This window comes from Artemia franciscana, chromosome 3 (genome assembly GCF_032884065.1).
Source record: "Artemia franciscana chromosome 3, ASM3288406v1, whole genome shotgun sequence".
Taxonomy (NCBI): domain Eukaryota; kingdom Metazoa; phylum Arthropoda; class Branchiopoda; order Anostraca; family Artemiidae; genus Artemia; species Artemia franciscana.
This window is the reverse complement of record NC_088865.1, coordinates 2,252,098-2,280,095: the sequence shown is the minus strand read 5'-3', so window position 1 is coordinate 2,280,095 and position 27,998 is coordinate 2,252,098. Positions and strand designations below refer to the sequence as shown.

The following is a 27,998-nucleotide window of genomic DNA, read 5'->3' as shown; positions in this document are numbered from 1 at the left end:
ATAAAAAAAAACAAGTTTTTTTAGCTGAAAGTAAGGAGCGACATTAAAACTTAAAACGAACAGAAATTACTTCGTATATGAAAAGGGCTGCTTCCTCATCAACGCCCCGCTCTTTACGCTAAAGTTTTTTACTTTTTTAAAAAGCAGAGTTGAGAGAAAGAGTCAAACTTTAGCGCAAAGAGCGGAGCGTTGATGAGGAAGCAGCCCCTTTTTTATTTAATTTCTGAACGTTTTTGAATGAATGTATGTTTTGATCTTGGCTCTCCGCACATAAAATAATTAAAACGAAATTTGCATATTAATTTTTTTTGGCTAAATGGCTTTTTCATAGTTTTAATTGGAAGGTTTTGAGAGAAAAGGATCGAGGGAGGAGGCCTAGTTGCCCTCCAATTTTCTGATTACTTAAAAAGGCATTAACTTTAAATTTTTTATGAACGTTTACATAAGTAAAAATATACGTAACTTACGAATTAACTTACTAAGCGAACTTCTGTATTCGTATGTTTTTATTGCGTATGTGAGGGGGCTCGCCCCTCGTTGATACCTCGCTCTTTACACTAAAGCTTAAATTTTGTCCCAATTCCTTAAGAATGACCCCTGAATCACAAAGGCCGTAGAATAAGTAGTTGTAATTACTAAAAATACTTTAGCGTAAAGAGCGAGGTATTACAAGGGGGTAAACCCCTTATATGCGTTATAATGTCTGTTTGTTTTCAGTTTTAATGCTGCTCCTCACTTTCAGTAGGACAAACTTTTCATATTTATTTTTCCATTGTTTATTTAAATAATGCTAGAAAATCCTGCGCCCCCTCCATTGAAAGTGTCTTCCTCCATGAGAAGTTTCTCCATGGAAAGATCCTCCCACGTAACCCCTCCCCTCAACTCCCCCCCCCCAACAAAAAAAACCTGAAAACGTCTGTACAATTCCCAGTAACCATTACTATATGTAAACACAGGTTAAAGTTTATAACTTGTAGCCCCTCCCACGGGGACTGCAGGGGAGTAAGTCGTCCCCAAAGACATAGTTATTAGGTTTTTCGACTATGGTGAGTAAAATGGCTATCTCAGAATTTTGATCCGGTGACTTTGGGGAAAAATGAGCGTGGGAGGGGGCCTAGGTGCCCTCCAATTTTTTTTCACTTAAAAAGGACACTATAACTTTTAATTTCCGTTAGAATGAGCCCTTTCGCCACATTCTCGGACCACTGAGTCGATACGATCACCCCTGGGAAAAAAACAACAAAAAAAACATCAAATAAACACGAATCCGTGATTTGTCTTCTGGCAAAAAATGCGAAATTCCACATTTTTGTAGATAGGGGGTTGAAACTACAATAGGGTTCTCTGATACGCTGAATCTGATGGTGTGATTTTCGTTAAGATCGTATGACTTTTAGGGGATGTTTCCCCTATTTTCTAAAATGAGGCAAATTTTCTCAGGCTCGTAACTTTTGATGGGTAAGACTAATCTTGATGAAACTTATATATTTAAAATCAGCATTAAAATGCGATTCTTTTGATGTAACTGTTGGTATCAAAAAGCCCGGTCGCTCCTTACTACAGTTCGTTACCACGAACTGTTTGAAAGAAACACCGATTTAAGGCCTATAAGATGTATGAACATTATTTTTTTTAAAAGAGCATTATTCTTAAAAACACATTATTTTAAACATTATTGGCCTTTAAAAGTAAAGAAACACCGATTGTACGCCTATAAAATGTATGAATATTATTTTAAAAAAACATTGTTCTTAAAAAACATTATTTTAAACATTATTGGCCTTTAAAAGTAAAGAAACACCGATTGTAGGCCTAAAAATGTATGAACATTATTTTTTTAAAGAATATTATTCTTAAAAACACATTATTTTAAAAATTATTGGCCTTTAAAAGTAAAGAAACACCGATTTTACGCCTATAAAATGTATGAATATTATTTTTTTTAAATACATTATTTTTAAAAAAACATTATTTTAAACATTATTGGCATTTAAAACTAAAGAAACAACGATTGTAGGCCTGTAAAATTTAAGAACATTATTTTTATAAAGAAAATTATTCTTAAAAACACATTATTTTAAACATTATTGGCCTTTAAAAGTAAAGAAACAACGATTGTAGGCCAATAAAATATATGCAAATTATTTTTGAAAAGAACATTATTTTAAACATTACTGGCCTTTAAAAGTAAAGAACACCGATTGTAGGCCTATAAAATGTATGAACATTATTTTGTTTTAATCTAAAGTTGTAGGCTATCCGTCCATTTTAGTTCCACAGAATCATATCTTATTCCTAATAGTGCCGTATCTTAGAATATTTTGGTTTTTCCGCATTATCTCATATAGTTGATGATTAATAGGCTCGTTCATAAATGACTGATTACCCCGGTTTGGAACCGGGGTAATCATATACTTTGCTTTGCGGAGTAATGCATATACTATTAAATTAATGTCATTTAAAGTGGTATGTTCCTGAAGGTACATAATAAACATTGGGCACCCTTACCCTGGGGTCATAAATACAGGTAAGGGAGGAAGGAAACCCCTGAGATGTGTTTAATAAATTTTCGACACTGCTTATATTTATATACTATTCACCAAAAACAAGAGCTAATAGCTCATATGGCACTTGTGACGAGGTCAAGAAGAGCCAAGAGCCATGAGCTCATATGGTATGAGCTCTAGCAAAATTCTAAGAATAGATTACTTTAAAAGGAAAATCAGAGGCTTAATGCCGGTTGGGATTTAAAATAAGAGCTCTGAGTCACGAGGTACTTCTAAATATCAAAATTCATTAAGATCCGATCTCCCACTCGTAAGTTAAAAATACCTCATTTTTTCTAATTTTTTGAATTAACCGTCCCCCACTCCCCCTCACAGATGGTCGAATCGGAAAAATGACTATTTCTAATTTAATCTGGTCTGGTACTCAATTTTTCTAATTTTTCAGAATTAACCCTCCCCTCAACTTCCTCAAAAAGAGCGGACCTGTTCTGGTTATGTCATTCACGTATCTAGGATTTGTGCTCATTTTTTCCCACCAAGTTTCATCCCGATCCCTCCATCCTAAGCGTTTTCCCTGATTTTAGGCCCCCCTCCCAATTCCCCTCAATGTAACCAGATCTGTTCGGGATTTAAAATAAGAGTTCTGAGACACAATATTCTCCCAAACTTCAAATTTCATTAAGATACAATCATTCCTTCGTAAGTTAAAAATACCTCATTTTTTCTAATTTTCAGAATTAACCCAACCCCCAACCCTCCCAAACAGAGCAGATCCGTCCCGGTCACGTCAATTCCGTATCTAGGACTTCTGCTTATTTTTTACGCCAGGTTTCATCCTTATCCCTCTATTCTAAGCGTTTTCCAAGATTTTAGGCTACCCCCAACTCCCCTCAATGTCACCGGATCCGGTCGGGATTTAAAATAAGAGCTCTGAGACACAAATTCTCCCGAACTTTGAATTTCATTAAGATCCAATCATTTCTTCGTAAGTTAAAAATACCTCATTTTTTCTAGTTTTCAGAATTACCCCCCAACCCCCAAAATAGAACAGATCCGTTCTGGTTATGTCAATCACGTATCTAGGACTTCTACTTATTTTTCTCGCCAACTTTCATCCCGATCCCTCCATTCTAAGCGTTTTACAAGATTTTAGGCTCCCCCCAACTCCCCTCAATGTCACCGGATACGGTCAGGATTTAAAATAAGAGCTCTGACACAGGATATTATCCCAAACTTCAAATTTCATCCCGATCATTCCTTCGTAAGTTAAAAACACCTCATATTTTCTAATTTTCAGAATTAACCCCCCACCCCCAACTCCCCAAAACAGTGCAGATCCGTTCCAGTTATGTCAATCACGTATCTAGGACTTCTGTTTATTTTTCCCACCAAGCTTCATCCCGATCCCTCCATTCTAAACGTTTTCCAAGATTTTAGGCCCCCCCCAACTCCCCCCAATGTCAACGGATCTCGTCGGTATTTATAATAAGAGCTCTGAGGCACGATATCCTTCTAAACATCAAATTTCATTAAGATCCCATCAACCGTTCGCATGTTAAAAATGCTTTTATTTTTTCCGAATTAAGCGACCCCCCCCACTCCCCTCAGAGGGTCAAATCGTGAAAACTTGGTCCGGTCCCTGGTACGCCTGCCAAATTTCATCGTCCTAGCTTACCTGGAAGTGCCTAAAAAAACAAAACCAGGACAGACAGACCGACAGAATTTGCGATCGCTAACGCCACTTGGTTAATACCAAGTGTCATAAAAACAACAAAAAAAAACAAAACAAAAAAACAAAACAAATAAACACGCATTCTTTACTTGTCTTCTGGCCAAAAATACAAAGTTCCACCTTTTTTATGATGGGGGCTTGAAACTTCTACAGTAGGGTTCTCGGATATACTGAATTTGATGGTGTGATTTTGTTAAGATTCTATGACTTTTAGAGGGAATTTCCCCCTATTTTCTAAAATAAGGCACATTTTCTCAGGCTCGTAAGTTTTGACCGGCAATCCCTTGCTCTTTACGCTAAAGTTTTTAATTGTTTTAAAAAGTAGAATTGTGGCAAAGAGTCAAACTTTAGTATAAAGAGCGAGGGATTGCGGAGGGGACAACCCATTTCATATACGTAATTTCCGTTCGTTTTAAGTTTTAATGTCGCTCCTTACTTTCAGTTAAAAAAAACTATTTTTTATTTAATAATAGTATTGAACCAGTTACAAAACGAGTTCAGTTTGCATCTAGCATTCATTCAATGCAGTCACATTTCGCTAGCTCTTATAATTGGTGACGTGTGATTATTGGCACGAGTATTTTGGATGCTGGGATATTTGGATATTTTTTTAAGAGTACGGTGAAGAAATCAATTGGCGGGTCCTGCGCTTCACTGGGCCACCTGTCAAACGGTGATTGCCACTGCTGACGTGGACCTGCCCCACTAACAGGTACGAGTTTCAAACAGCCTGTCTTGATCAAACAGACTCTTAAAAATGGACTTAGAACTTTCAATGTCTAATCATCTGAGTCCCCTCCGAGGTTTATACGACCATTTCTCAAACTTTATTTGCCCCCAGGGCATAACTTAAAACGCCTTCCCTCAGGCCCTCTGGGTTTCTCTTGACTTCGGAGTTTTTGTTATATGATTTTTGAAATATTTTTAACAAAATGGCTATCTCAAATTTTTATTGGATGTGTTTAAACAAAACACAAAGGTTTGTGGGGGCTAGTTGCCCTCTGATCACTTTTGACTCTTAAAAAGGGCACTAGAACTTCTGATTTTCAATCGAATGAACTGCCTCTGAAGTTTGTACAATTACCGCGTTCATATGATGTGCCTCTGAAAAAAATAATAATAAAACATTGGAGCCGTATGACTTTTACTGTAGGCAACCCTATAGCGCTGCCTCTGATATTTCAGACAAATGCGAAGCCATTCAAAAAAGTTGGGAAGCTGTTCATATTGTTGTTCGCCTATGTCTTCAACAATTCTATCGAACTTGAAATGTGTTTATCCAAAACGTCTGTCTTTTCTTTTCCTGACATTGGGGTTGTTGATGCTATTCTTCATTAGGTTAAAACACGTTTTAACTGAAAGTAAAGAGAAACATTAAAACTTGAAACGAACATAAATTATTCCTTAAGTACAAGGGCCTGTCCCCTCCTCAACGCTCGACTGTTGACGCTTAATTTTGACTCTTTCTCACAAATCAACTTTATATAACAGTTAAAAACTTCAGCGTAAGGAGTGGGACGTTGAGGAGGAGACAACCCCTTTCACATACAGAATAATTTATGTTCATTTTAAGTTTTAATGTCACTTACTTTTAGTTCAAAAAACTTTTTTATTTATTTTATATCTGAACGTTTTTGAATTAATGCATGTTTTGAATTTGGATCACCGAACATAAATAATTAAAACGATATTTGCATATTACCTTTACTTTTTTTTAACTAATAATAACCATACAATAATGAAAGTTTGATGTTTGTTCCAGTTGTTCAAGAATGGCTTCTGAATCTTAAAGGATCTTTGTTAATTCGGAAAAAATAGAAAAATTGAACTATTTTTAACTTACGAACGGTCGATCAGATCTTAATGAAATTTGATGTTTGGAAGGATATCATGTCTCAGAGCTATTATTTTAAATCCTGACCGGATCTGGTGACATTGGGGGGGGGAGTTGGGAGGGGGAAACCCTCTATCTTGGAAAACACTTAGAGTGGAGGGATCGGGATGAAGCGGGATGAAGGGAAAATAAGCACAAGTCCTAGATACATGATTGAAATAACTGGAACAGATCCGCTCTCTTTGGGGTAGTTGGAGGGGGTTAATTCTGAAAAATTAGAAAAAATGCGGTATTTTTTACTTACGAACGGGTGATCGGATCTCAATGAAATTTGATTTTTAGAAGTATATCGTTTCTCAGAGCTCTTACTTTAAATTCCGAGCAGATCTGGGGGGGGGAGTTGGGAGGGGGAAGCCTAAAACTTGGAAAACAATTAGAGTGGAGGGATCGGGATGAAACTTGGTGGGAAAAATAACCACAAGTCCTAGATACATGATTGACATAACCGGAACGGATCCGCTCTCTTTGGGGTAGTTGGGGGGGGGGGGGTAATTCTAAAAATTAGAAAAAATTAGGTATTTAGATGTTACGAACGGGGTGATTGGATCTCAATGAAATTTGAAATTTAGAAGGATATCGTGTCTCAGAGCTCTTATTTCAAATCCCGACCGGATCTGGTGACATTGGGGGGGGGAGTTGGGAGGGGAAACCTAAAACTTGGAAAACACTTAGAGTGGAGGGATCGGGATGAAACTTGGTGGGAAAAGTAAACACAAGTCCTAGATACATGATTAACATAACCGGAACGGATCCGCTCTCTTTGGGGTAGTTTGGGGGAGGGGGAGTTAATTCTGAAAAATTAGTAAAAATGAGGTATTTTTAACTTACGAACGATTGTTCGGATCTCAATGAGATTTAATATTAAAAGGATATCGTGTCTCAAAGCTCTTATTTTAAATCCCGACCGAATCTGGTGACATTGGGGGGAGTTCGGGGTGGGGGAACCTAAAATCATGGAAAACGCTTAGATTGGAGGGATCAGGATGAAACTTGGTGGGACAAATAAGCAGAAGTCTTAGATACGTGATTTACATAATTAGAACGGATCTGCTCTATTGGGGGGAGGAGTTAATTCAGAAAAATAGAAAAAATGATGTATTTTTAATTTACGAAGGAGTGATCAGATCTTCATGAAACTTCATATTTAGAAGGATCTCGTACCTCAGATCTCTCATTTTAAATCTCAACCGGATCCAGCGTAATTTGGGGGGGGAGTTGGGGGGACTGGAAATCTTAGAAAATACTTAAAGCGGTGAGATCAGAATGAAACTGGATGGGAAGAATACAAACATGTCTAAGATACGTGACTGACATAACCGGTCCGGATCTGCTCTCTTTGGTGGAGTTTGGGGGTGGGGTAATTTTGAAAATTGAGGCATTTTTAACTTATGAAAGGGTGACCAGATCTTAATGAAGTTTGATATTTAGAAGGATCTTGTGCTTTAAAGCTCTAATTTTAAATTCCGACCAGATCCTGTGACATTGGGGGAGCTGGAGGGGGAAACCGGAATTCTTGGAAAACAGGAAAATTGGGGTATTTTTATCTTACGAATAGGTGATCAGATCTTAACGAAATTTGATATTTAGAAGGAATTCATGTCTCAGAGCTCTTATTTCAAATCCCGACCAGATCTTTGACATTGGGAGGAGTTGGAGGGGGAAATATTGGAAAACACTTGGAGTGGAGGAATCGGGATGAAGCTTGGTGGATAGAATAAGCAAATGTCCTTGATATGTGATTGACGGAACCGTACTGGATTCGCTCTCTTTGGGGGAGTTGGGGGCAGGGGTTCAGTGATTTGGCGAGTCAGGTGCTTCTGAACGTGCTAGGACGATGAAAATCGGTAAGCGTGTCAGGGACCTGCACAAATTGGGAAAACGATAAAGTCGTTTTCCCAGATTCGACCATCTGGGGGGCTAAAGGGAGAGGAAAAATTAGAAAAATTTAGGTATTTATAACTTAGGAGTGGGTGATCGGATATTAATGAATTTTGACATTTAGAAGGACATCGTGACTCAGAGCTCTTATCTTAAATGCTGAGCGGCATTAAGCCTCTTATTTTCCTTTTAAATCAATCTAGGCTATAACTTCTATATACCTCCCAATAACCAATACTAGGCCATATGTAAATAATAGGCAAAGTTCATAACTTGCCGCCCTTCCCCTGGGACTGTGGGGATTAAGTCGTTCCGAAGATATAGTTAATAGGTATTTCAACTATGCTGAACAAAATGGCCATATCAAAATTTTGATATGGCGACTTTGGGAAAAAATGAGCGTGAGAAGGGGCCTAGGCCTCCATTTTTTTGCACTTAAAAAAGGTTCTAGAACTATTTACTTCCGATTGAACGAGCCCTCTTGAGAAATTTTAGGACCACTGGGTCCATACAATCATCCCTGGGGAAAAAAGCAAAAAAAAAAAAATAAACACGCATCCGTGATCTTTCTTCTGGCAAAAAGTACAAAATTCCACATTTGTGTAGAGAAGAGCGTGAAGCCTCTACTGTAAAGTTATCTGATGTGCTGAATTTGATGGTGTAATTTTCATTAAGATTCTTCGCCTTTTAGAAGGTGTTTCCCTCTTTTTTGGAAATAAGGCAATTTTTTTTCGGCTCCGGACTTTTGATGGGTAGGACGAAACTTGATGAAACTTATATATTTAATATAAGCATAAAATCCAATTCTTTTGATATCTCTATTGGCATCGAAAATCCGTTTTTTATATTTCCGTTTTCTATTGAGCCAAGTCGCTCCTTACTTACAGTTCGTTACCACGAACTGTTTGATTTAAAGATCTAACCACTTACTTGGATTTTTCCAAGTAATATTTGGATTACTTAATAAGTGGATTTTTCCAATATATTTTTTACAATATATTGTAGATGATTTTTCACAACCTTGAACAGTAATGTAGGTAAAAACCCCTTACCCCCCCCCCCAAAAAAAAAAAACACAAAAGTTGAATTCGAAGGATGTCAGGTGAGGACCTTCTTTCCAAATAATTTTTTTTTGAAGGAGCCATTTATAAGGGCGGAAAGCCCGAACTACCAATTATAGTAATAGGTGTGAGTGGAGGGAGATAACTTTCGCAAGACAAAGAGCCGGCAAGATTAATTTTGGTTTATTGAAAATCGAGTTTTTTAGTGTGTGGTGTGTTTCAGATAAACTAGTTAAGCTAGATGCAGGAACAATTTTACTTCTGGTTTCATACAATAATTAAATAAAAAAAACATGTTTTTTAAACTGCAAGTAAGGAGCGACATTAGAACTTAAAGCGAACAGAAATTATTCCATGTATAAAAGGGATTGATCCCCTTCACAACGCCTGGCTCTTTACGCTAAAGTTTGACTCTGTCTCTAAATTCTACTTTTTAAAGAATAAAAAACTATAATTTCCGTCAGAATGAGCCCTCTTGCGACATTCTAGGACAACTGGGTCGATACGATCACCCCTGGGAAAAAAAGAAAACAAACAAATAAACACGCATCCGTGATTTGTCTTCTGGCAAAAAATACAAAATTTCACAGTTTTGTTGATAGAAGCTTGATACTTTTACAGTAGAGTTCTCTGATACGCTGAATCTGATGGTGTGATTTTCGTTAATATTCTATGACTTTTAGGGGATGCTTCCCCTTATTTTCTAAAATAAGACAAATCTGATTGTGTGATTTTCGTTAAGATTGTATGACTTTAAGGGGGTGTTTCCCCCTATTTTTTAAAATGAGGCAGATTTCATCAAGCTCGTAACTTTTCATGGGTAATGACTAAACTTGATGAAACTTATATATTTAAAATCAGCATTAAAATACAATTCTTTTGATTAACTATTTGTATCAAAACTCCGTTTTTTAGAATTTTGGTTACTATTGAGCCGGGTCGCTCCTTACTACAGTTCGTTACCACGAAATGTTTGAAAATGTAACTTGTAAATGAATAAAAGTATTATATTCTACTATAACGTTGAGATAGAACTTACTGGTGTCTCAGGTTTTCCCATCCCTCATTTGTTCTTGTTTTTTTTGCCTATTTTGAAAATTCAAATGCCTAACTGTTATCTGACTTGTAACCAACCAAATTCCAATGTTCAGCTGTTACCGATTAGACATGTGAAAAAGCTAAATTCCCTTTAAATCTGGTCGTAATGTAGAAGGAAGTCAACAGTCTTTAGATATTCTGGTACAACTCTCAAGGAGCAATTAAGCCAATCTTGTTGGAAATCTTGTTAAATCTTGGAGGAAACCTTGTTACGTATTTCAATGCTATAGGAAATAGAATTCGCTTTCAACCTAGGAGAATCGCGTTAAAATTATCATTAACCCAAAAAAATTAGGAAATCAATTTTTGGAAATCCAGGACAAACCATAGAAATAAAAAAAAACCCTCAGAAGCCAAGAGATTAATACGTAGAAATCCAGAACAATCCTTAGAAATGAAGACCAATATAAAGAAATCCATTTGAATGTATACAAATCAAGACATGCCCATAGAAATCCAGAAACATTCCATAAAAATCATAACCAAGGCATAGAAATCCAGGGAGATTCATATAAATCAAAACATGTGCATAGAAATTTAGACAACTTCATAAAAATCGAGACAAATCCAATAAATCAAGACGAAACTGTAGACATTCAGAACAATCCTTAGAAATATAGACCAATCCACAGAAATCCATATGAACTCGTAAAAATCAATAGCAAACTCCAGAAATGAAGACCGGTCCATTGGAATGATAGCCAATACGTAGCAATCCAGACGAATTCATAGAAATTATAAGCAATGCATAGAAACCCACACAAATTCATAAAGATATGGGGTCAACCCAAGAGATCCAGACCAAACCAAAGATATCAAGACAAAACTGTGAAAATAATGACCGGTCCATACAAATGCGCAAAAATCCCATAGAAATCATAACCAATGCAAATAAATCGAGACAAATTCATAAAAATGAGGGCCAGCCCTAGATATCCAGACCAAACAATAGACATCAAAAACAATTCGATGAATCAAGAGACCAATATCTGGAAATCCTGAACAATCCATAGAAATCATGACCGGTGCAGCGAAAACCACTCTAAACAATAACAATCGAGACTAAACTGTGAAAGCAAGGTCAACCATTAAAAATTATGACCAGCCCAAAGAAATCACGAAACTAGTATGTAGAATTCCCGACCAAACCCTGCAAATCCAGACCAAACCATGGGAATCATAAGACCAGTGAATAGAAATCAAGACCAAACCAAAGACATCAAGACTAATCTAAAGTAATCAAGAGATCAATATGTAGAAATCAAGAAAAATCCTTAGAAAACAGGATTTATACATTTAAATCCAGGTGAACTTCTAAAAATCAAGACAAAACCGTAGAAATCAACACCGGTCCATAAAAATGCGGTAAATCCCATAAAAATCATAACCAATGCATAGAAATCTAGGGGGAATCTTAGAAATCATAGCCAACGCATAGAAATCTAAAAAAATTAGTAAAAATTGAAACAGATCCAAACAATGAAATCAGGAGATCAATATGTGGATATCCAGAACAATCCTTAGGAATCATGACCAGTGTATAGAAATCCACACGAAACCATAAAAATCAAGGATGAATGGAAGAAATTAAAGTCAACTTCTAGAAGTTGTGACTAACCCAAATATATCAAGAAATTAACATGTGGAAATCCAGACCAAACCATAGAGATCAAGACCAACCTCAAAAAATCAAGGGATAAATATGTATAAATCCAGCAACAATCCTTAAAAATCAAAACCAACCAATAGAATCCCAGGTAAACTCATAAAAACAAGACCAATCAGAAGAAATCAAGACCAGCTCATTGAAATCATAACCAATACACATAAATCTATACGAATTCATAGAAATAATAAGCGATGCATAGAAATCCAAACGAATTCACAAAAATCAAAACTAAACCGAAGAAATCGAGGTCAACCTCTAAAAATCAAGACCAGTCCATTGACAAAATAAACAATACAAAATAAAAAAAAGATGGGAACTCTAGCAGGTCATTTTAGAGGGGTTGGGGTCTTGATATTAGTGGTAAATTATGTAACATCCCATAATCTATTACATAACACGAAAAGTAAACATTCCTTATTCCGTAAGAGAAACTTGCGTCTCCTAGAAAAGATTCCGTATTATGTAGGTGTACTACACACGTGGGCTATTGCTTTGCTTTAGACCCAGGTAAGCGTAATAAGGTCTTGAGGTATTAGTAGCTCCAATAGTTTACCCCCAATGTGTCATGTGGAAGTAATTCGGCGGTCACTACTACTTCGGTCCCCACTCGAAGCATAGTCCTTAGTTGGTTTACTTCATTTCCGCCTCCATGTGTGCTCTCCAATATTAATTATTTACTTTTCTTAGAAATTAATTTTCAAAAATATTTCAAAAAGAAATTTTCTCAAATAAAAGTGAAGAGGTACATTAGACCAAAGACGACGAAAATAATGTCAAAGAACGGAATTTTGTCTGTTAAAGAACTGAATCACTTATATTAACTTGGGCATTTGTTTGTACGACAGATGACCACAAACACGCAATATCTGCTACAAATATAATTTTTATAACGGACATAGCGGACACAACTCCTAACCGATTAGACTAATTCTCTGCGACACACATTTCTCAAATTAGGTTTTGGGTATTATAGAGAGCATGCAGCACCTTGGGAGTTGGAAGGAGTTAAGCCTGTGCAAATTCAAAACCTAAAGATTTTTTTTACAGTTATTTGTACAGTAATTTTTTTTCGTACAATTTACTGTTTTTGTTTACTGTTTTACATTCATGGGTGTTTATAAGACTTTTTAGGTTTTGTTTTTCCATTTTTGAGTTTGAATTACTTTTTGTGCATTTTAATAATGCTTGTATTTTTTTTTGTTTATAAAATTTGTATGCATAAAAGTCTGTGTCCTTTATATTTCTTGTCCCAGGATAAAACTTCAATATGTTTCCCTAATGCAATTTAATTGTCTTGAAGCCAATTTACATTTTTATGCTTGTTCAAGTTTTCCTCTAATATAATGTTAAATTTTGGGTAGTGAAGAGGAAAAGAAAAACTTTTTATCGTATACGAAGGTGTACCATATTCAAGCAATAATGATACTCTCGCTTTTATTTCATTTCTGATAGCATATTCAAGTTCTAATTGAGTAGAAGACTATTGCTGAAAATGCACTATAACACTCTCTAAGAAGTACTCAACATGAAGTTGGATTCCAAATGTAGGCGATTTCTAGCAATCGATTTTATCCTCTGCATGTTAGTTATTGCAGCCATATGGGGAAACACAATTCATTTAATCATTCTCAAACAGTTCGTGGTAACGAACTGTAGTAAGGAGCGACCCGGCTCAATAGTAACCAAAATTCTAAAAAACGGAGTTTTGATATCAATAGCTACATCAAAAGAATCGCATTTTAATTCTGATTTTAAATATATAGGTTTCATCAAGTTTAGTCCTACCCATCAAAAGTTAAGAGCCTGAGAAAATTTGCCTTATTTATGAAAATAGGGGGAAACACCCCAGAAGACAAATCAAAGGTGCGTGTTTATTTGTTTGTTTTTTTGTTTTTGTTTTTTTTCCCCAGGGGTCATCGTATCGACCAAGTGGTCCTAGAATGTCGCAAGAGGGCTAATTCTAACGGAAATGAAGAGTTCTAGTGCCCTTTTTAAGTGACCAAAACATTTGGAGGGCATCTAGGCCCCCTCCCACGCTCATTCTTTTCCCAAAGTCAACGGATCAAAATTTTGAGATAGCCATTTTGTTCAGCATAGTCGAAAACCATAATAACTATGTCTTTGGGGATGACTTACTCCCCCACAATCCCTGGGGGAGGGGCTGCAAGTTACAAACTTTGACCAGTGTTTACATATAGTAATGGTTATTGGGAAGTGTACAGACGTTTTCAGGGGGATTTTATTTTATTTAGGGGTGGGGCTGAGGAGAGGGGGCTATGGTGGAGGATCTTTCCTTGGAGGAATCTGTCATGGGGGAAGAAAAATTCAATGAAAAGGGCGCAGGATTCTCTAGCATTACTATAAGAAAAATAAACATGAAAACGTTTTTTCAAATGAAAGGAAACAGTAGCATTAAAACTTAAAACGAACAGAGATTATTACGCATATGAGGGGTTGTAAAAATACTTTAGCATAAAGAGCGAGGTATTTAGGAGGAGATAAATACCTTGCTCTTTATGCTAAAGTATTTTTAGTAATTTCAACTATTTATTCTACGGCCTTTCTGATTCAGGGGGTCATTCTTAAAGAATTGGGAAAAAACTTACGATTTAGTGTAAAGAGCGAGATATTAACGAGGGTACAAACCCCCTCGTATACATAATAAAAATATAAGGTTATGAAAGTTTGTTACGTAAGTTAATTCTTAAGTTACGCATATTTTTTACTAATAAAAACGTTCGTTACAATTAAAAGTTCTAGTTGCCTTTTTAAGTAACCGAAAAATTACAGGGCAACTAGGCCTCCTTCCTCACCCCTTATTTCTCAAAATCATCTGATCAAAACTAAGAGAAAGCCATTTAGCCAAAAAAGGAATTAATATGCGAATTTCATTTTAATAATTTATGTGCGGAGAGCCAAAACCAAACATGCATTAATTCAAAAACGTTCAGAAATTAAATAAAAAAAAACTATTTTTTTTAGCTGAAAAAAAGGAGCGACATTAAAACTTAAAACGAACAGAAATTACTCCGTATATGAAATGGGTTGTCCCCTCCACAATCCCTCGCTCTTTACGCTAAAGTTTGACTTTTTGCCACAATTCTACTTTTTAAAACAATTAAAAGCTTTAGCGTAAAGAGCGAGGGATTGTGGAGGGGACAACCCATTTCATATACGGAGTAATTTCTGTTCGTTTTAAGTTTTAATGTTGCTCCTTACTTTCAGCTAAAAAAAATAGTTGTTTTTTATTTAATAGTATGCGGGAACAAGGGATTCTCCATGTGTACAATAGGTACACATGGATGTGTACACATGGATAGGTACACATGCTCTGCATGTCAGTTATTGCAGCCATATGGGGAAACACAATTCATTTAATCATTCTAGTATGCGGGAACAAGGGATTCTCCATGTGTACAATAGGTTATCATGTAGAATTTATTAGCCTAATAAAAATATTAAAAAGTCATTTTTGGCCCAGCTTACTAGCGCTTCATTCCGTTGAGGAGAAATTCCTTTCGACTCCTAATGCAGACATAAATCTTAGTTATTAAATTTTCCCTGCAAGAAAAAAGAACGCGTTGAAAGAAAATGAAATCTTTTAAGTATTATGTAACGTTCCACGTTTTTATCTCGTCATTACGTAGCACCTATGTTTGGGCTGCCATATCATTCCCAATAAATCGACCAAGTCATGCAATATTATCTCACTCCCAACAAATCTATCAAGTTACATAATATTGCACCACATTAATGGACTCAAAAAATTCCTATTATGTAACCCACAAAAACTATTACATAACAACCATAGTAAACCCTTCCTATTATGTAAGAGACACCTGCATCTCTTAGTCAACATTCTCTATGACGTAACATGCACTTGCATCTCTTAGAAAACATTCCCTATTGCGTAAGTAAAACAGTTCAGAATAAAATTAGCAGTTTTACTGCTGATGATGAACACTGTATATGTGTTCGAAATATCCAGTTAAATAATTTTATATCTATTCACTATCAATAAAAAGGTATCATCCCTATTTTGAACTGTTTTACTTTCGTCATGGAAAGGCAGTGTGGTCTTCGAAGTTACCTATTGCGTAGGTATACCAAACCATTACAGGGTCTATAGTATTGCCTAAGTATAGCATTTCTATTATTTTTTTATTTATGTTGATTTCGCTGGACACGTCAAAGGATTGTGTTCTTAACAAGGCGATGATGGGAGAATATGTTTAATGAGACTTGTATGAATTGCATGTAGAGAAGTATGGACGTTGTATTTATTTAAAGAAGTTTTCCCATCTGGTGTATTACGAATTTGCCTTCACAGCAGGGCTCTGGACCTTTTTTTATTTATTTTATTATTAAAAATAACCTGAAACCTGAACCAGGTGCACGTAATAACGTCTTGAGGTGATAGCAACTTCAGGTTTGCCCCATATGGGTGATTTTAAAAGCATTATGCCGTTACTACTGGTAAATTCTATTGAGTTTCATTCATTATTTGACAGTAATTTGTGGTATTTTTACGCTTAGAAGATTATTTGACTTTATTTCTGCTCATTTTTGGCTTAATGGCGCTCTTTATTTTTCTTTAAAAACTTGTTATGTGGAATACGTTTTTTTAAATTGATGAAGGTAAGGAGTGATATTAAGACCTTACAAAATAAACAGAAATTATTTCACTTGCTTGGGGAAATATCTAACCACAATACACCGGTTCCTTTGCTAAGGTATTATAGCACTGCGTAAATACTTTTTAGTTTAATTCGAAGGCTCTTTGTCTGAGCAGCCGTTCTTAAAGAACAGGGACAAGAATTCCAGCTTTCACGTAAAGAGTGGAGAGTTAAGGAGGAGTCAGGTTCTTTACATACAGAATAATTCTTGATAATTTCTAGTTTTAAATGCTGTTTTTACTTTTGATTTCAAAAACTTGTTCTTGTAAAAGTTTAATCTATGTTTGTTTTTGATTGCCTATCCAAGGCTACCCTAAAGGCAGGGATCACTACCCCTATAAAGGCTAAATTGTTCAAATAATAATTATCTATCTGAAAATGATCCATGATCATTTGAATATTCATTCAATCCAGAGGAAAACAAAAAACTCCTCATTTCGTTGACACAAATATTGCGTTCACACAAATATTGAATTTCATTGCATAACTTGCTTAAAGATTGAAACCCTTTTCAGAGCAACTTTATCTCTGGATGTTAAAATTATGACAAAAATTACTTTATTAGCAATGATTCTTTAGAATCAGAATGAATAATAGATTTTGGTTGTTGTATATTTTGTAATCAAAACATCGTTTCATAAAGTCTCAATTTTTATGGATCACTCCTTACACACAGTTTGCTAGCACGAAGTGTTTGATCCGAGGCTCTTTTAAGTACGAAGTAGACTAATATTCCCTGCTCCCACCTACCTCCCTCTTTCCAGTTTAATATTTGTATAACGATACTTGAAGAATGATAGTCAATGAGGGAGGATGTTTGGAGAATGATAATCATCGCTGACAAAGAAAAAAAAATTTCTGATGAAAGTAAAGAGCGAAACTGGTTCTTAACATGAAGAACATATGCAATCGACGTTTCAAACTTAAGTTTTGTTCGTTCAAGATAGTCTCTAATATGTGTGCTAAATTCTGTGTAGGGAAGAAGAAAAGGAAAAGACTTTTGATCATATATGAAGGTGTACTATATTCTAGCCATAATGATACTCTTGCTTTTATTTCATCTTTGATAGCACTTTCAATTTCCTCAATTTCCTTTTACTCAAATAGAATAAAAGACTCGTAAAATTATTAATAACAATCTCTAAAGCATTGCTTAACATGCAGGTGCATACCGAATGTAAGCGATTTCCAGGAGTCGATTTTCTCCTCTGTTTTAGTTATTGTAGCTTATTGGGAACTCATAATTCATTTAATCACTCTAGTGCGTGTTAACAAGGGATTCTCCTTGCGTGCAATAGTTTTAAAATGTGTGAGGTAACCCAAAAATTTAGAAAGACTTTCATGGTCCAACTTGTTAGCACTCCATTCCATTAAGGGTAATCCCCTTCGAGTCTTAATGTGGACAAAAATCTCTATTTAATAAATGTCCCCTTAGAAAAAAAGAATAATGTATTGAAAGAAAATGAAATCTTTTAAAGTATAATGTAACATCCCAGACGTACATTGTAATTACGTACTCCCACCTGTGCACTGCCATTACATCATTCCTTATAAATTTACCCAAGTCAAGTAAGATTACCTCACCCCCAATAAATCTATCAAGTCACGCAAGATTGCGTCACATCCCACGTGTGTACTGTTATAAACATAACACCCACTTTTGTGCTCCCCTCAGTTATAACCGGGACTTCCCCGCCTGGATAACAGACTCTAGTACTCCCTACTATGTAACACCCCATAATCTATTATATAACACGAAAAGTAAACATTCCTTATTCCGTAAGAGAAACTTGCGTCTCCTAGAAAAGATTCCCTATTATGTAGGTATACTATTCACGTGGGCTATTGCTTTGCTTTAGACCCAGGTAAGCGTAATAAGGTCTTGAGGTATTAGTAGCTCCAATAATTTACCCCCAATGTGTCATGTGGAAGTAATTCGACGGTCACTACTACTTCGGTCCCCACTCGAAGCATAGTCCTTAGTTGGTTTACTTAATTTCCGCCTCCATGTGTGCTCTCCAATATTAATTATTTACTTTTCTTATAAATTAATTTTTGAAAATATTTCAAAAAGAAATTTTCTCAAATAAAAGTGAAGAGGTACATTAGACCAAAGACGACAAAAATAATGTCAAAGAACGGAATTTTGTCTGTTAAAGAACTGAATCAGTTATATTAACTTGGGCATTTGTTTGAACGGCAGATGGCCACAAACACGCAATATCTGCTACAAATATGATTTTTATAACGGACATAGCGGACACAACTCCTAACCGATTAGACTAATTCTCTGCAACACACATTTCTCAAATTAGGTTTTGGGTATGATAGAGAGCATGCAGCACCGCGGGAGTTGGAAGGTCTTAAGCCTGTGCAAATTCAAAACCTAAAGATTTATTGTACAGTTATTTGTACAGTTATTTTTTTCGTACAATTTACTGTTTTTATAAAGATCTTTTGTGCAGTTATTATTTGTTTCGTGCGAGTTGCCTATTTTATTTTTTTCTATTTATCCACTTCCCTTCCTCCAAAATGTTTAACCATTAATTATCCGCCTGTTTTTAAAATTAATATAAACAATGCTCCAAAAACAAAGATTTCTCAAAGATAAGTAAAGAGCTACATCAAACGGACAAAAATAAAGTCTACTAATAATTCAAACTTAAAACGAACAGAAATAGAACAGTGAACAGCAAACGAACAATGGATAAATCTGATCAAAAACGACCACAAAATAGAAAGAATAATAAAGTCATGTTTATAACAAACAGAAATTACCACAAACAGGAGTTGGCCTAACAGCACTTAAACCTTCTAAGGGCCAGAGCGGAAAAAATCTGATCAAAAATGACCACAAAATACAAAGAATAATTAAGTCATGTTTAAAACAAACAGAAATTACCACAAACAGGAGTTGGCCTAACAACCCTTAAACCTTCTAAGGGCCAGAGCGGAACAAGTCTGAACAGAAATGACCACAAAATACGAAGAATAATTAAGTCATGTTTAAAACAAACAGAAATTACCACAAACAGGAGTTGGCCTAACAATCCTTAAACCTTCTAAGGGCCAAAGCGGAATAAGCCTGATCAAATATTACCGCAAAATACCAAGAATAATTAAGTCATGTTCAAAACAAACAGAAATTACCACAAATAGGAATTGGCCTAACATCCCTTAAACCTTCTAAGGGTCAGAGTGGAATAAATATGATCAAAATCGACCACAAAATGCAAAGAATAATTAAGTCATGTTTAAAGCAAACAGAAATTACTACAAACAGGAGTTAGCCTAACATCCCTTAATTGTGTTAAGGGCCAGAGCGTCATTTTTGTTTTGCTGAAAACAGAAAATATCAGCAACAAAAAATAAACAAAAACTTCATAACAACCGAGACAACAGAAAAAAACTAACGACAGAAGACTTACTGTTAATATTTATTCCTGGAATGATAATCATTCCTGAAACTCTCAGCAATTTTGGGTATATTAACGCTATAAAAAGAAAATCTTTATAACATATTGTGCTTTCAGCAAAGCATAAAGCAGTAAAGCATAAATGCTAATCTGGTCTTTAGAATTATTCACAGGCATTAGCCATATTTTTGGTTGGTTTAATTCCTGTTCGTTATAAGCTCGAATTATGATTTGACTTTTTGCATGTTAGTCCTTGGTTTAATAAATTCATTAGCTTTTCTTTAAAAAACTTTCCTTGGGGTAAAAATTTCCAAACATAAATTTCTGTTCGGTTACAATTTCTATTGTTATTATTTTATTGGTTAACCAAAAGAATAACTCTGAAGGTTTTTAGGCTCTTCTGCTAAGAATTAAGATCATGACCTGGTATTTATGCTTCTACGGAGTCGAAGCCATTCTGGTCCTCGTCATGCTGCAACCTTGAACGTAGGTGAGTACTTATCAAATGTTTCGTTATAAGAACTATATTGCATTATGTTTTATTTTAACCAATTCGTTGTTTAACTAATACATTTTTGGATAATTTTTTAGAAGAAGTTCTGATTTAATGTTAAAAAATAGAACGTCAAGAATCAGTAAAATCAGTTGTGTTTCCAGTTGGGGTTCCCTTGATGAAGAAACTGTAACTGATGTGTCTTCATTGCCTGACAAGTTAACCAGGTCAACACAAAAAAAAAGAATGTTTCCCACTGAGATCAGTACAGATATATTTTTCATAAAAATTTTCCTATTGGTCCAAGGTTAAAATTTGTAATCTGCTTAATCCCCCCTCCAATATTCCCTCAAAAGCTACAGCTAAGTCATTTAAGGTGTGAATTTATACCCTTGGGTGAACCTAAGAACCTGCACACTCACCTTTATGCCAGCCTGGATGCACATAGTGTTTTCTGATTTAGTTCACCCCCTCAACATTGCTAGAAAATATGAGTTTAGTACCCTTAGGCATTCGAGAGATATCACAGATATGCAAACGTCCTCTGAAAGTTTCAACATGATACACTTAGGTCTCCCTGATATACTTCACCTACACACTTTTGACAACTTGGATACATATAGTGGCTCTTGATTTACTTCAATATTGAAAGATTGAGCTGATTGAGCCCTCAACATGATCTGAAAGATTGAGCTGAATGTCTTCAGCCGTTCCTGAAATATTGCAGATACGCCCTTTTGATAGACTGCATGTAGTCAGCGTATTTAGGTTTAGTTTAATATTCCCTTTAATATTCCCTCGAAGCATGGACTTAATATGCTTAGCCGGTCGTCAGCTATTTCTTCCCTAGAAGGGTTTTTTCCCTATTTCTTCCCTATAACGGTAGAAAGGGGGTTGAGCTATTTGTTTTCTCACAGTTTACTGTATTATTAGAATTGAATCTCATTTATAAGTTATATGCACTGGCAACAACGTTTTTACGCCACCAAAAGTGTAATTTGAAGTTTAAGTGGCTTTCGAAAGTTCTTAAGCCGAACTGGCCAGACATGACAATAAACAATCAAGAGAGATAAAACTCTAAAAAAGAAAAAAAAAACTTCAAACGAGACGACGGCCAGTAGAATTAAAAGACTAAAACAACGCGGATATTTCGCCTGTATAAAACAAGGTGTCTTCAGCACAAGATAGAAAATTAAAAGAAAACTAATCTAAAAACAAATAAAAACCACCACCAAATATAATAAATACAATTGTCGCTACTTATCCACGTAGGGAAAAGCAGCTATGTGAGTTACTTCAATGAGAATCAAAGAGCAACTGAGGAAAATTTATGAAAATTGAAACTTAGTTAATTATTCTGTTGCGAAATAATCCTTTTGTAAGCTAACATTGAAGCAACTCTTTTTGGTCTAGTGGGTAATCTTGTCCCCTGGTGATTGTGTAAAATTTTAATTCCCCCATCGACTATTGGTTCATTTTTTAAAAGAATATCATAAATTGGGTCAATATTTAAATTCCCTGTGTCTCTATTTATTGAAATATTAGCAAATATATGTTTTTTAATTTCTATAGCCTCCCTCGCCCACTGAGAAAAACCTCTATCATTAGAAATAGCTGTAGCCTCATCAAATTGTATAAAATTGGTCTAAAGACTCTAAACCGTGTTTCCAAATGCAGACCACATCATCCATGAATCTGCCCCAGAAACAAGGTAAAAAAGTAAAGGATACGGCACTAGACTTTACAGTCCCTACCGGCGGTGCTGATCTCCGTTTCTTGGCCCTTCAGCCAGGAAGTGCAATGGGGGGTTGGGGGCCAGCCATCCTGTGCTTTCACACACCCTTCCTGTTTACCTTCCCCAGATTTCTCCAGGTACCCATTTAGAGCTGGATCGACTCTGGCTAAGCTTACAGAGTCACGCCACTGACCCCCGTCCCAACTGAAGAATTGGGTACACTGGGATTCGAACCCGCGTCCTCTCAGACAAAGGATCCCGAATCCAGAAACAAGGAGAGAGCCTAAAACTGTGTATGGCGGAGGTTTCAATAGATTCCATAAAGAGATTAACAAATTACATTTGGAAACACGGTTTAGAGTCTTTAGACCTTTTCCATAAACATTTAAATAGTTTTGACAAAAATGTAAAATTTACAGTGGAGCTTGAAGAAAGTGAAAAACTACCTTTTCTGGATATCTTATTGATCGTACAGTACAGTGCGTACTATTGCGTACAGTACTATTGATAGTACAGTGCGGGTCCAAGAGCTCCAGTTAAAGAATAAGCGAACGTAGTTCACCTGAAGAAGAAGTTTTGACCACTGTATCTCTGAATATTTTTCCGAATATACCTTCAAGCTCTGATCAATCGTGAAAGTTTTTCAAGGCATTGTTTGCTAAATTATTTCAAAAGTTATTGCACATCAAGAAATTCTATTTTATTGCTGCTAGTGACATCCATAACATAACAGAAATTTATGGAATGTAAAATTATAACTAGAGCATGAACCTACTTAGAGCTGCCTATTTTACAAAAAAATTGCTCTGTAAGATAATAATGTGTATTTAAGAGTATGGATAACTTTTAAGAGCGGAAACTGCCACTAGTGTCAACAACAAAAAACTATCATGCCATCTAGCATTTGGCTACATTTGGTATTTTTCAAACTCTGTAATCATGCTTCTGTTAGGAAAGGAGGTTAGATATTTATTACTACCCGTATTTGACCAATTACACCAATGAAATTAATTATTTCAATTATTACGCTGAAAAACCGTATGTGTAGCCAACCGCTAGATGGCAAGGATGGGCTTTTTACCGACACTAGCACTAGTTCCCACTCTTAGAAGTTACCCATACTCCTTGGCGTGTGCCGTAAGCAGAGTTGCCACCTATTGTATGAAAGTGCTATTTTAGCACTACTTTAGTTCATTATAGTCAATTATTTTACTATAGCACCAAAAATCGCTGTATAGCACGCAAATTTGAGGAATTGTGGCACTTTAGGAACTGACCGTGGCGGCAACCCTGACCGTAAGGTCTTAGGTTACGCTTGTTTGAAAGGGTCTAAAGCGTAGTGTGAAATATCCATTATACTCAGTGATGCGTAATGACGTAAATGGTGACGCACTTTATTTACCATCTAGTTTAACAAGTACAAGTAGATTCCAAAGTAGCCTTCATGCTTAAGCTGGCTATGACAAGCAATCATACCACTCTTGTTTAAAAAGGAATGTTAAGGGCAAGGACATTACTTTAAAGCGTAGCGGTATAGTTGAAAGGTGACAGATGTAAAGGTGACAGTTATAAGTTTTTGTGCTAACTTCTTAAGCATTACTGTTATGACACTTAAAGGTCGTATCTGATATTTAACACTTCTGACACAACCATAGGTGGTTTTAAAGGTAGAAGGGGCAGTTTTGGGTTTAGTTCAACTTACCCCTCAATATTCGAAATACTCTATACCAAAAAGACTATACCAAAAATGCCAAAATGACAATTCAGCTTTGTCCCAGAAACTTCTCAGGGTATTAATTTGAAAATTTCGAGTATGGTGGGGGGGGAATGAGGAACAGAAGAAACGGTGATATGTGCAAGCTGCTACTACTACTTCTACGAATATTACTACTTCTGAGGCTAAGGACATTCAGTTGTAATTTTCAGGGGATATTGAGGTATAAGTTGAACTAATTTAGTAGAAAAAAAAATTCAAGAAAATAACATAAAAAGACGAAAGACTCTAGACCAAAAAGACTATAACAAACATAATATAAAGACGCATCAGCTACGTCCCAGAAACTTCTTCAGACAAACTTTTTCAGACAGCTATGTCCCAACATACTCTGTAAATTCAAATTAATGCCCTTATCCCCTGAAAATTGCAGCTGAATGTCCTTAGGCTCAGAAGTAGTAATATATGTAGGAGTATTAGTAGCAGCTTGCTAATAGCGATGTTTCTTTTGTTCCTCATTCCCCCCAACATACTCTGTAAATTCAAATTAAGACCCTGACACAGCTGATGCGTCTTTTTGGTATTTTTAATATAGTGTTTTTTGTATAGAGTGTTTCGTCTTTCTATGTTATGTTCTTGAATTTTTTTTTCTCCTAAATTAGTTCAACTTATCCCTCAATATCCCCTGAAAATTGTAACTGAATGTTAGCCTCAGAAGTAGTAATATTCGAAGGAGTATTAGTAGCAGCCGTTTTCCTTTGTTCCTCATTTCCCCCAAAATACTCTAAAAATTCAAATTACTACCCTAAGAAGTTTCTGTGACACAGCTGATGCGTCTTTTTGGTAACTTGCATGCACAAAGTGTGTTTTTATTTAGTTCAACTTATACCTTAACATTTTCTGAATTTTTCACCTTGATACCCTCAGCCTTGTTGAATAGCAGTAATAGTAATAGTATTAGAAGTATTGGTAGCAGTGGCAGTGTTCACATTTGGCCTTTTGGCGAATTGGTCGATCATCCCCTCACTCCAGAAAAGTTCCAGCTTCATACCCTAAACCATTGCTGAGTTGTGACCTTTTGACAACCTGCATGCACATAGTGTGTTTTGATTCAATCTCCAACATTTCCTGAAAACCCCACTTTAATGCTCTGGGCGTTTTGGGACACCAGGGGTCAAAAATTTCCCCCTTCCCAGAAAAAAATAATAAACAAAAACAACGGGTTAATTGTATAGCTTACAGTCAGTGGGGGGGGGGATGTATCCTCAGAGACATAGTTACTGAATCTTTTAACTGGTGGCCGACGTTCATTCTCCTATGATTAGTCTCCCCCGGATAATACCCCGCGGAAATCCAGCTCCCCTGCAAAAAATTTCCCCCGTGGAAAATGTCCCCTTGGAAAATACCCCCGAGGAAAATACCCCCCATGGAAAATAGCTCCCGTGGAAAATACACCCCCCTCCCTTGGAAAAAAAGGCTTTCCAAATTTGAGAATTTTATTTGAGTTTTGTTTTTATCATTTCCGTAAGGAAAAGGTTTTTGGTACTTGTGTATTATGCGCCACTCAATCAAGTTTACACTGTGTAAAACTCGAGAACAAGCCGGTTACTTCTTTAGTTTCTTTTAGCTTAGCGCGAGCAAAGACAAAGACAAGTGACAGGATATATTGGAAAAAATAATTTGGGTATATATTTACACATAAGGTGAGGGGGGTAAAGTAGCCCCCATCCTCTAATGTGCAAATCTATAGCTCAAATTGGTTTCTAAAGTATTATATAAACCTGTTTGTTCTCGAGTTTTACACATTGTAAAATTGAGTGAGTGGCGCATAATACACAAGTATTGGATTTTTTCAAGGAGAGAGAGCCGGATTTCCCAGTATTGTTTAAAAACGACGAGAAATTAATTTAAAAAAACAAGTTTTTCAACTGAAAGTAAAGAGCAACATCAGTAAATAAAACAGACAGAAATTATTACGCAAAGGAAAGGAGTCACCCCTTCCACAAGACCTTGCTGGGGGGGGGGTAGACACCTAGAACCTTTTCAACTATGCTGAATAAAATGGCTATCTCAAAGACAATTATAAATCAAGAACAGGATTTATTCTGATCTCATGGTTTTCTAGATCTTCTTATTTTTCAGACGCATTCAGTATTTGGTGGAATGGCCAATAGCAATAGATTGAACATGTCTCTCAAACCGTGAATAATCCAACTTTATTTTTCAAACAGTAGTAACGAACTGTAAGTAAGGATCGACATGGCTCAATAGCAACCGAAACTCTCAAAAACGGAACTTTGATACCAACAGATAGATCAAAAGGATCGAATTTGTATGCTGATTTTAAATATATCAGTTTCATCAAGTTTAGTTCTACCCATCATAAGTTACGAGACTGAGAAAATTCACCTCATTTTTGAAAAAGAGACGGAAACGCCCCCTAAAAGTCATAGAACCTTAATGAAAATCAAACCATCAGATTCAGCGTATCAGAGGGCCTACTGTAGAGGTTTCAAGCTTCTATCTGCACAAGCGCGGAATTTTGTTTTTTTTTCCAAAAGAAAAATAACGGAGATGCGTGCTTATTCGTTTTTTATTTTTTCCATGGGTGATCGTATCGACCCAGTGGTCCTAAAATTTTGTAAGAGGCCTCATTCAAACCGAAATTGAAAGTTATACGTGACCTTTATAAGTGACAAAAAAACTGGAGTGCAACTAGGCCCCCTCCTTCGCTCATTTTTTCCCAAAGTCACCGAATCAAAGTTCTGAAACAGCCATTTCGTTCAGCATAGTCGAAATACCTAATAACTATGTCTCTTAGGACGACTTAATCCCCCACATTCACCGGGGGAAGGGCTGCAAGTTATCTACTTTGCCCATTGTTTACATATAGTATTTGTTATTGGTAAGTATACACGCGATTTTATGGGGGATGTTTTCTTGCGGGGGGAAATTACCTAGGAAAATCTTTCCACAGTTTCATGGGGGGGAGATAATTACTATGATATCCCAGCATTATTTAAAAAAACGATCAGAAATTAAATTTAAAAAAAATTCAACTGAAAGTAATGAGTAACATTAAAACTTAAAACGAACATAAATTATTACGTGTATGAGGGGGCTCTTCCCCTCGTCTTCCTTCAATTTTACCTTCAAGAGCTTCATAAGTGTGATTTTTATGGGACAATAAATCACACATATTGTATGTGTTCGGTTTGTGGTTGTTGTTAAATAAATAAATGAAAAAACAAGTTTTTTCCAACTTAAACTAAGGAATAACATTAAAACTTAAAACATAAATTATTGCAGATGTCTTTTAAAGATATTTTGTTTCATTGATTTCAGTCATTTGAGAATTGCTCAACTTGTGACTCTCATTTTCATGAAAATGGTTTCGACCTCTTTGGTCGTTTTGTTAGTATGCCTTACAAAAACTAGTTCCGCAAATCTCACGAATTTTAGTTAAGTCAGAGAATCTTTCCATGGAGAAATTTCTCGTGGGGGAGGAGAATTTTCCTTGGAGGGGGGACTGGATTTACCGACATTATTTAAAAAACATTCAGAGACTAAATAAAAAAACAAGTATTTTTAACTGAAAGTAAGGAGCAAAATTGAAACTTAATACGAATAGAAATTATTCTGTATATGAAAGGGGCTGTCCCCTCCTGAACACCCCACTCTTTACGCTAAAGTTTTACTCTTTATCACAGCTCTACTTTAAAACAATAAAAACTTTAGCGTAAAGAGTGGGGCGTTGAGGAGGGGACTGTTTCATATAAAGAACAATTTCTGTTCGTTTTAAGTTTTAATGTTGCTCCTTACTTTCAGGTAAAAAATAATTCTTTTTTTTAATTTAATTACTTCAAAATTGTGTCATCAAAGCACGGGATATCCACAAGGAAATATTCATAAGCGACTTGAAAACTTTGGTCGAATTTGTAGGCCATAAATTATTTTTTTGAAAATCAAAGTAACTATTATTGTATTTCAAAAATAGCAAAAAGTATAATAATATTTTAGAAAAAGTTTAATTGCAGAAAAATAATACTTTAAAACGTTCCACCCATAAAAAATCACAATAATCTGAGATATACGATAGATTGAACAAGAATTTATAAGTGCGTG

At 35.7% G+C, this 27,998-nt stretch overlaps 1 long non-coding RNA gene across 1 annotated transcript in view; it reads left to right on the top strand.

Annotated features, from left to right (window-relative positions):
- The first annotated feature begins 4,768 nt into the window (after nucleotides 1–4,768).
- The window catches only part of LOC136024742 (uncharacterized), a 40,988-nt gene continuing 17,758 nt past the window's right edge, over nucleotides 4,769–27,998 (top strand). Inside the window, exons 1-2 of the long non-coding RNA XR_010616898.1 lie at nucleotides 4,769–4,951; nucleotides 20,326–20,421. This is a non-coding gene — a long non-coding RNA (uncharacterized LOC136024742). The remainder of the gene's footprint in view (nucleotides 4,952–20,325; nucleotides 20,422–27,998) is intronic.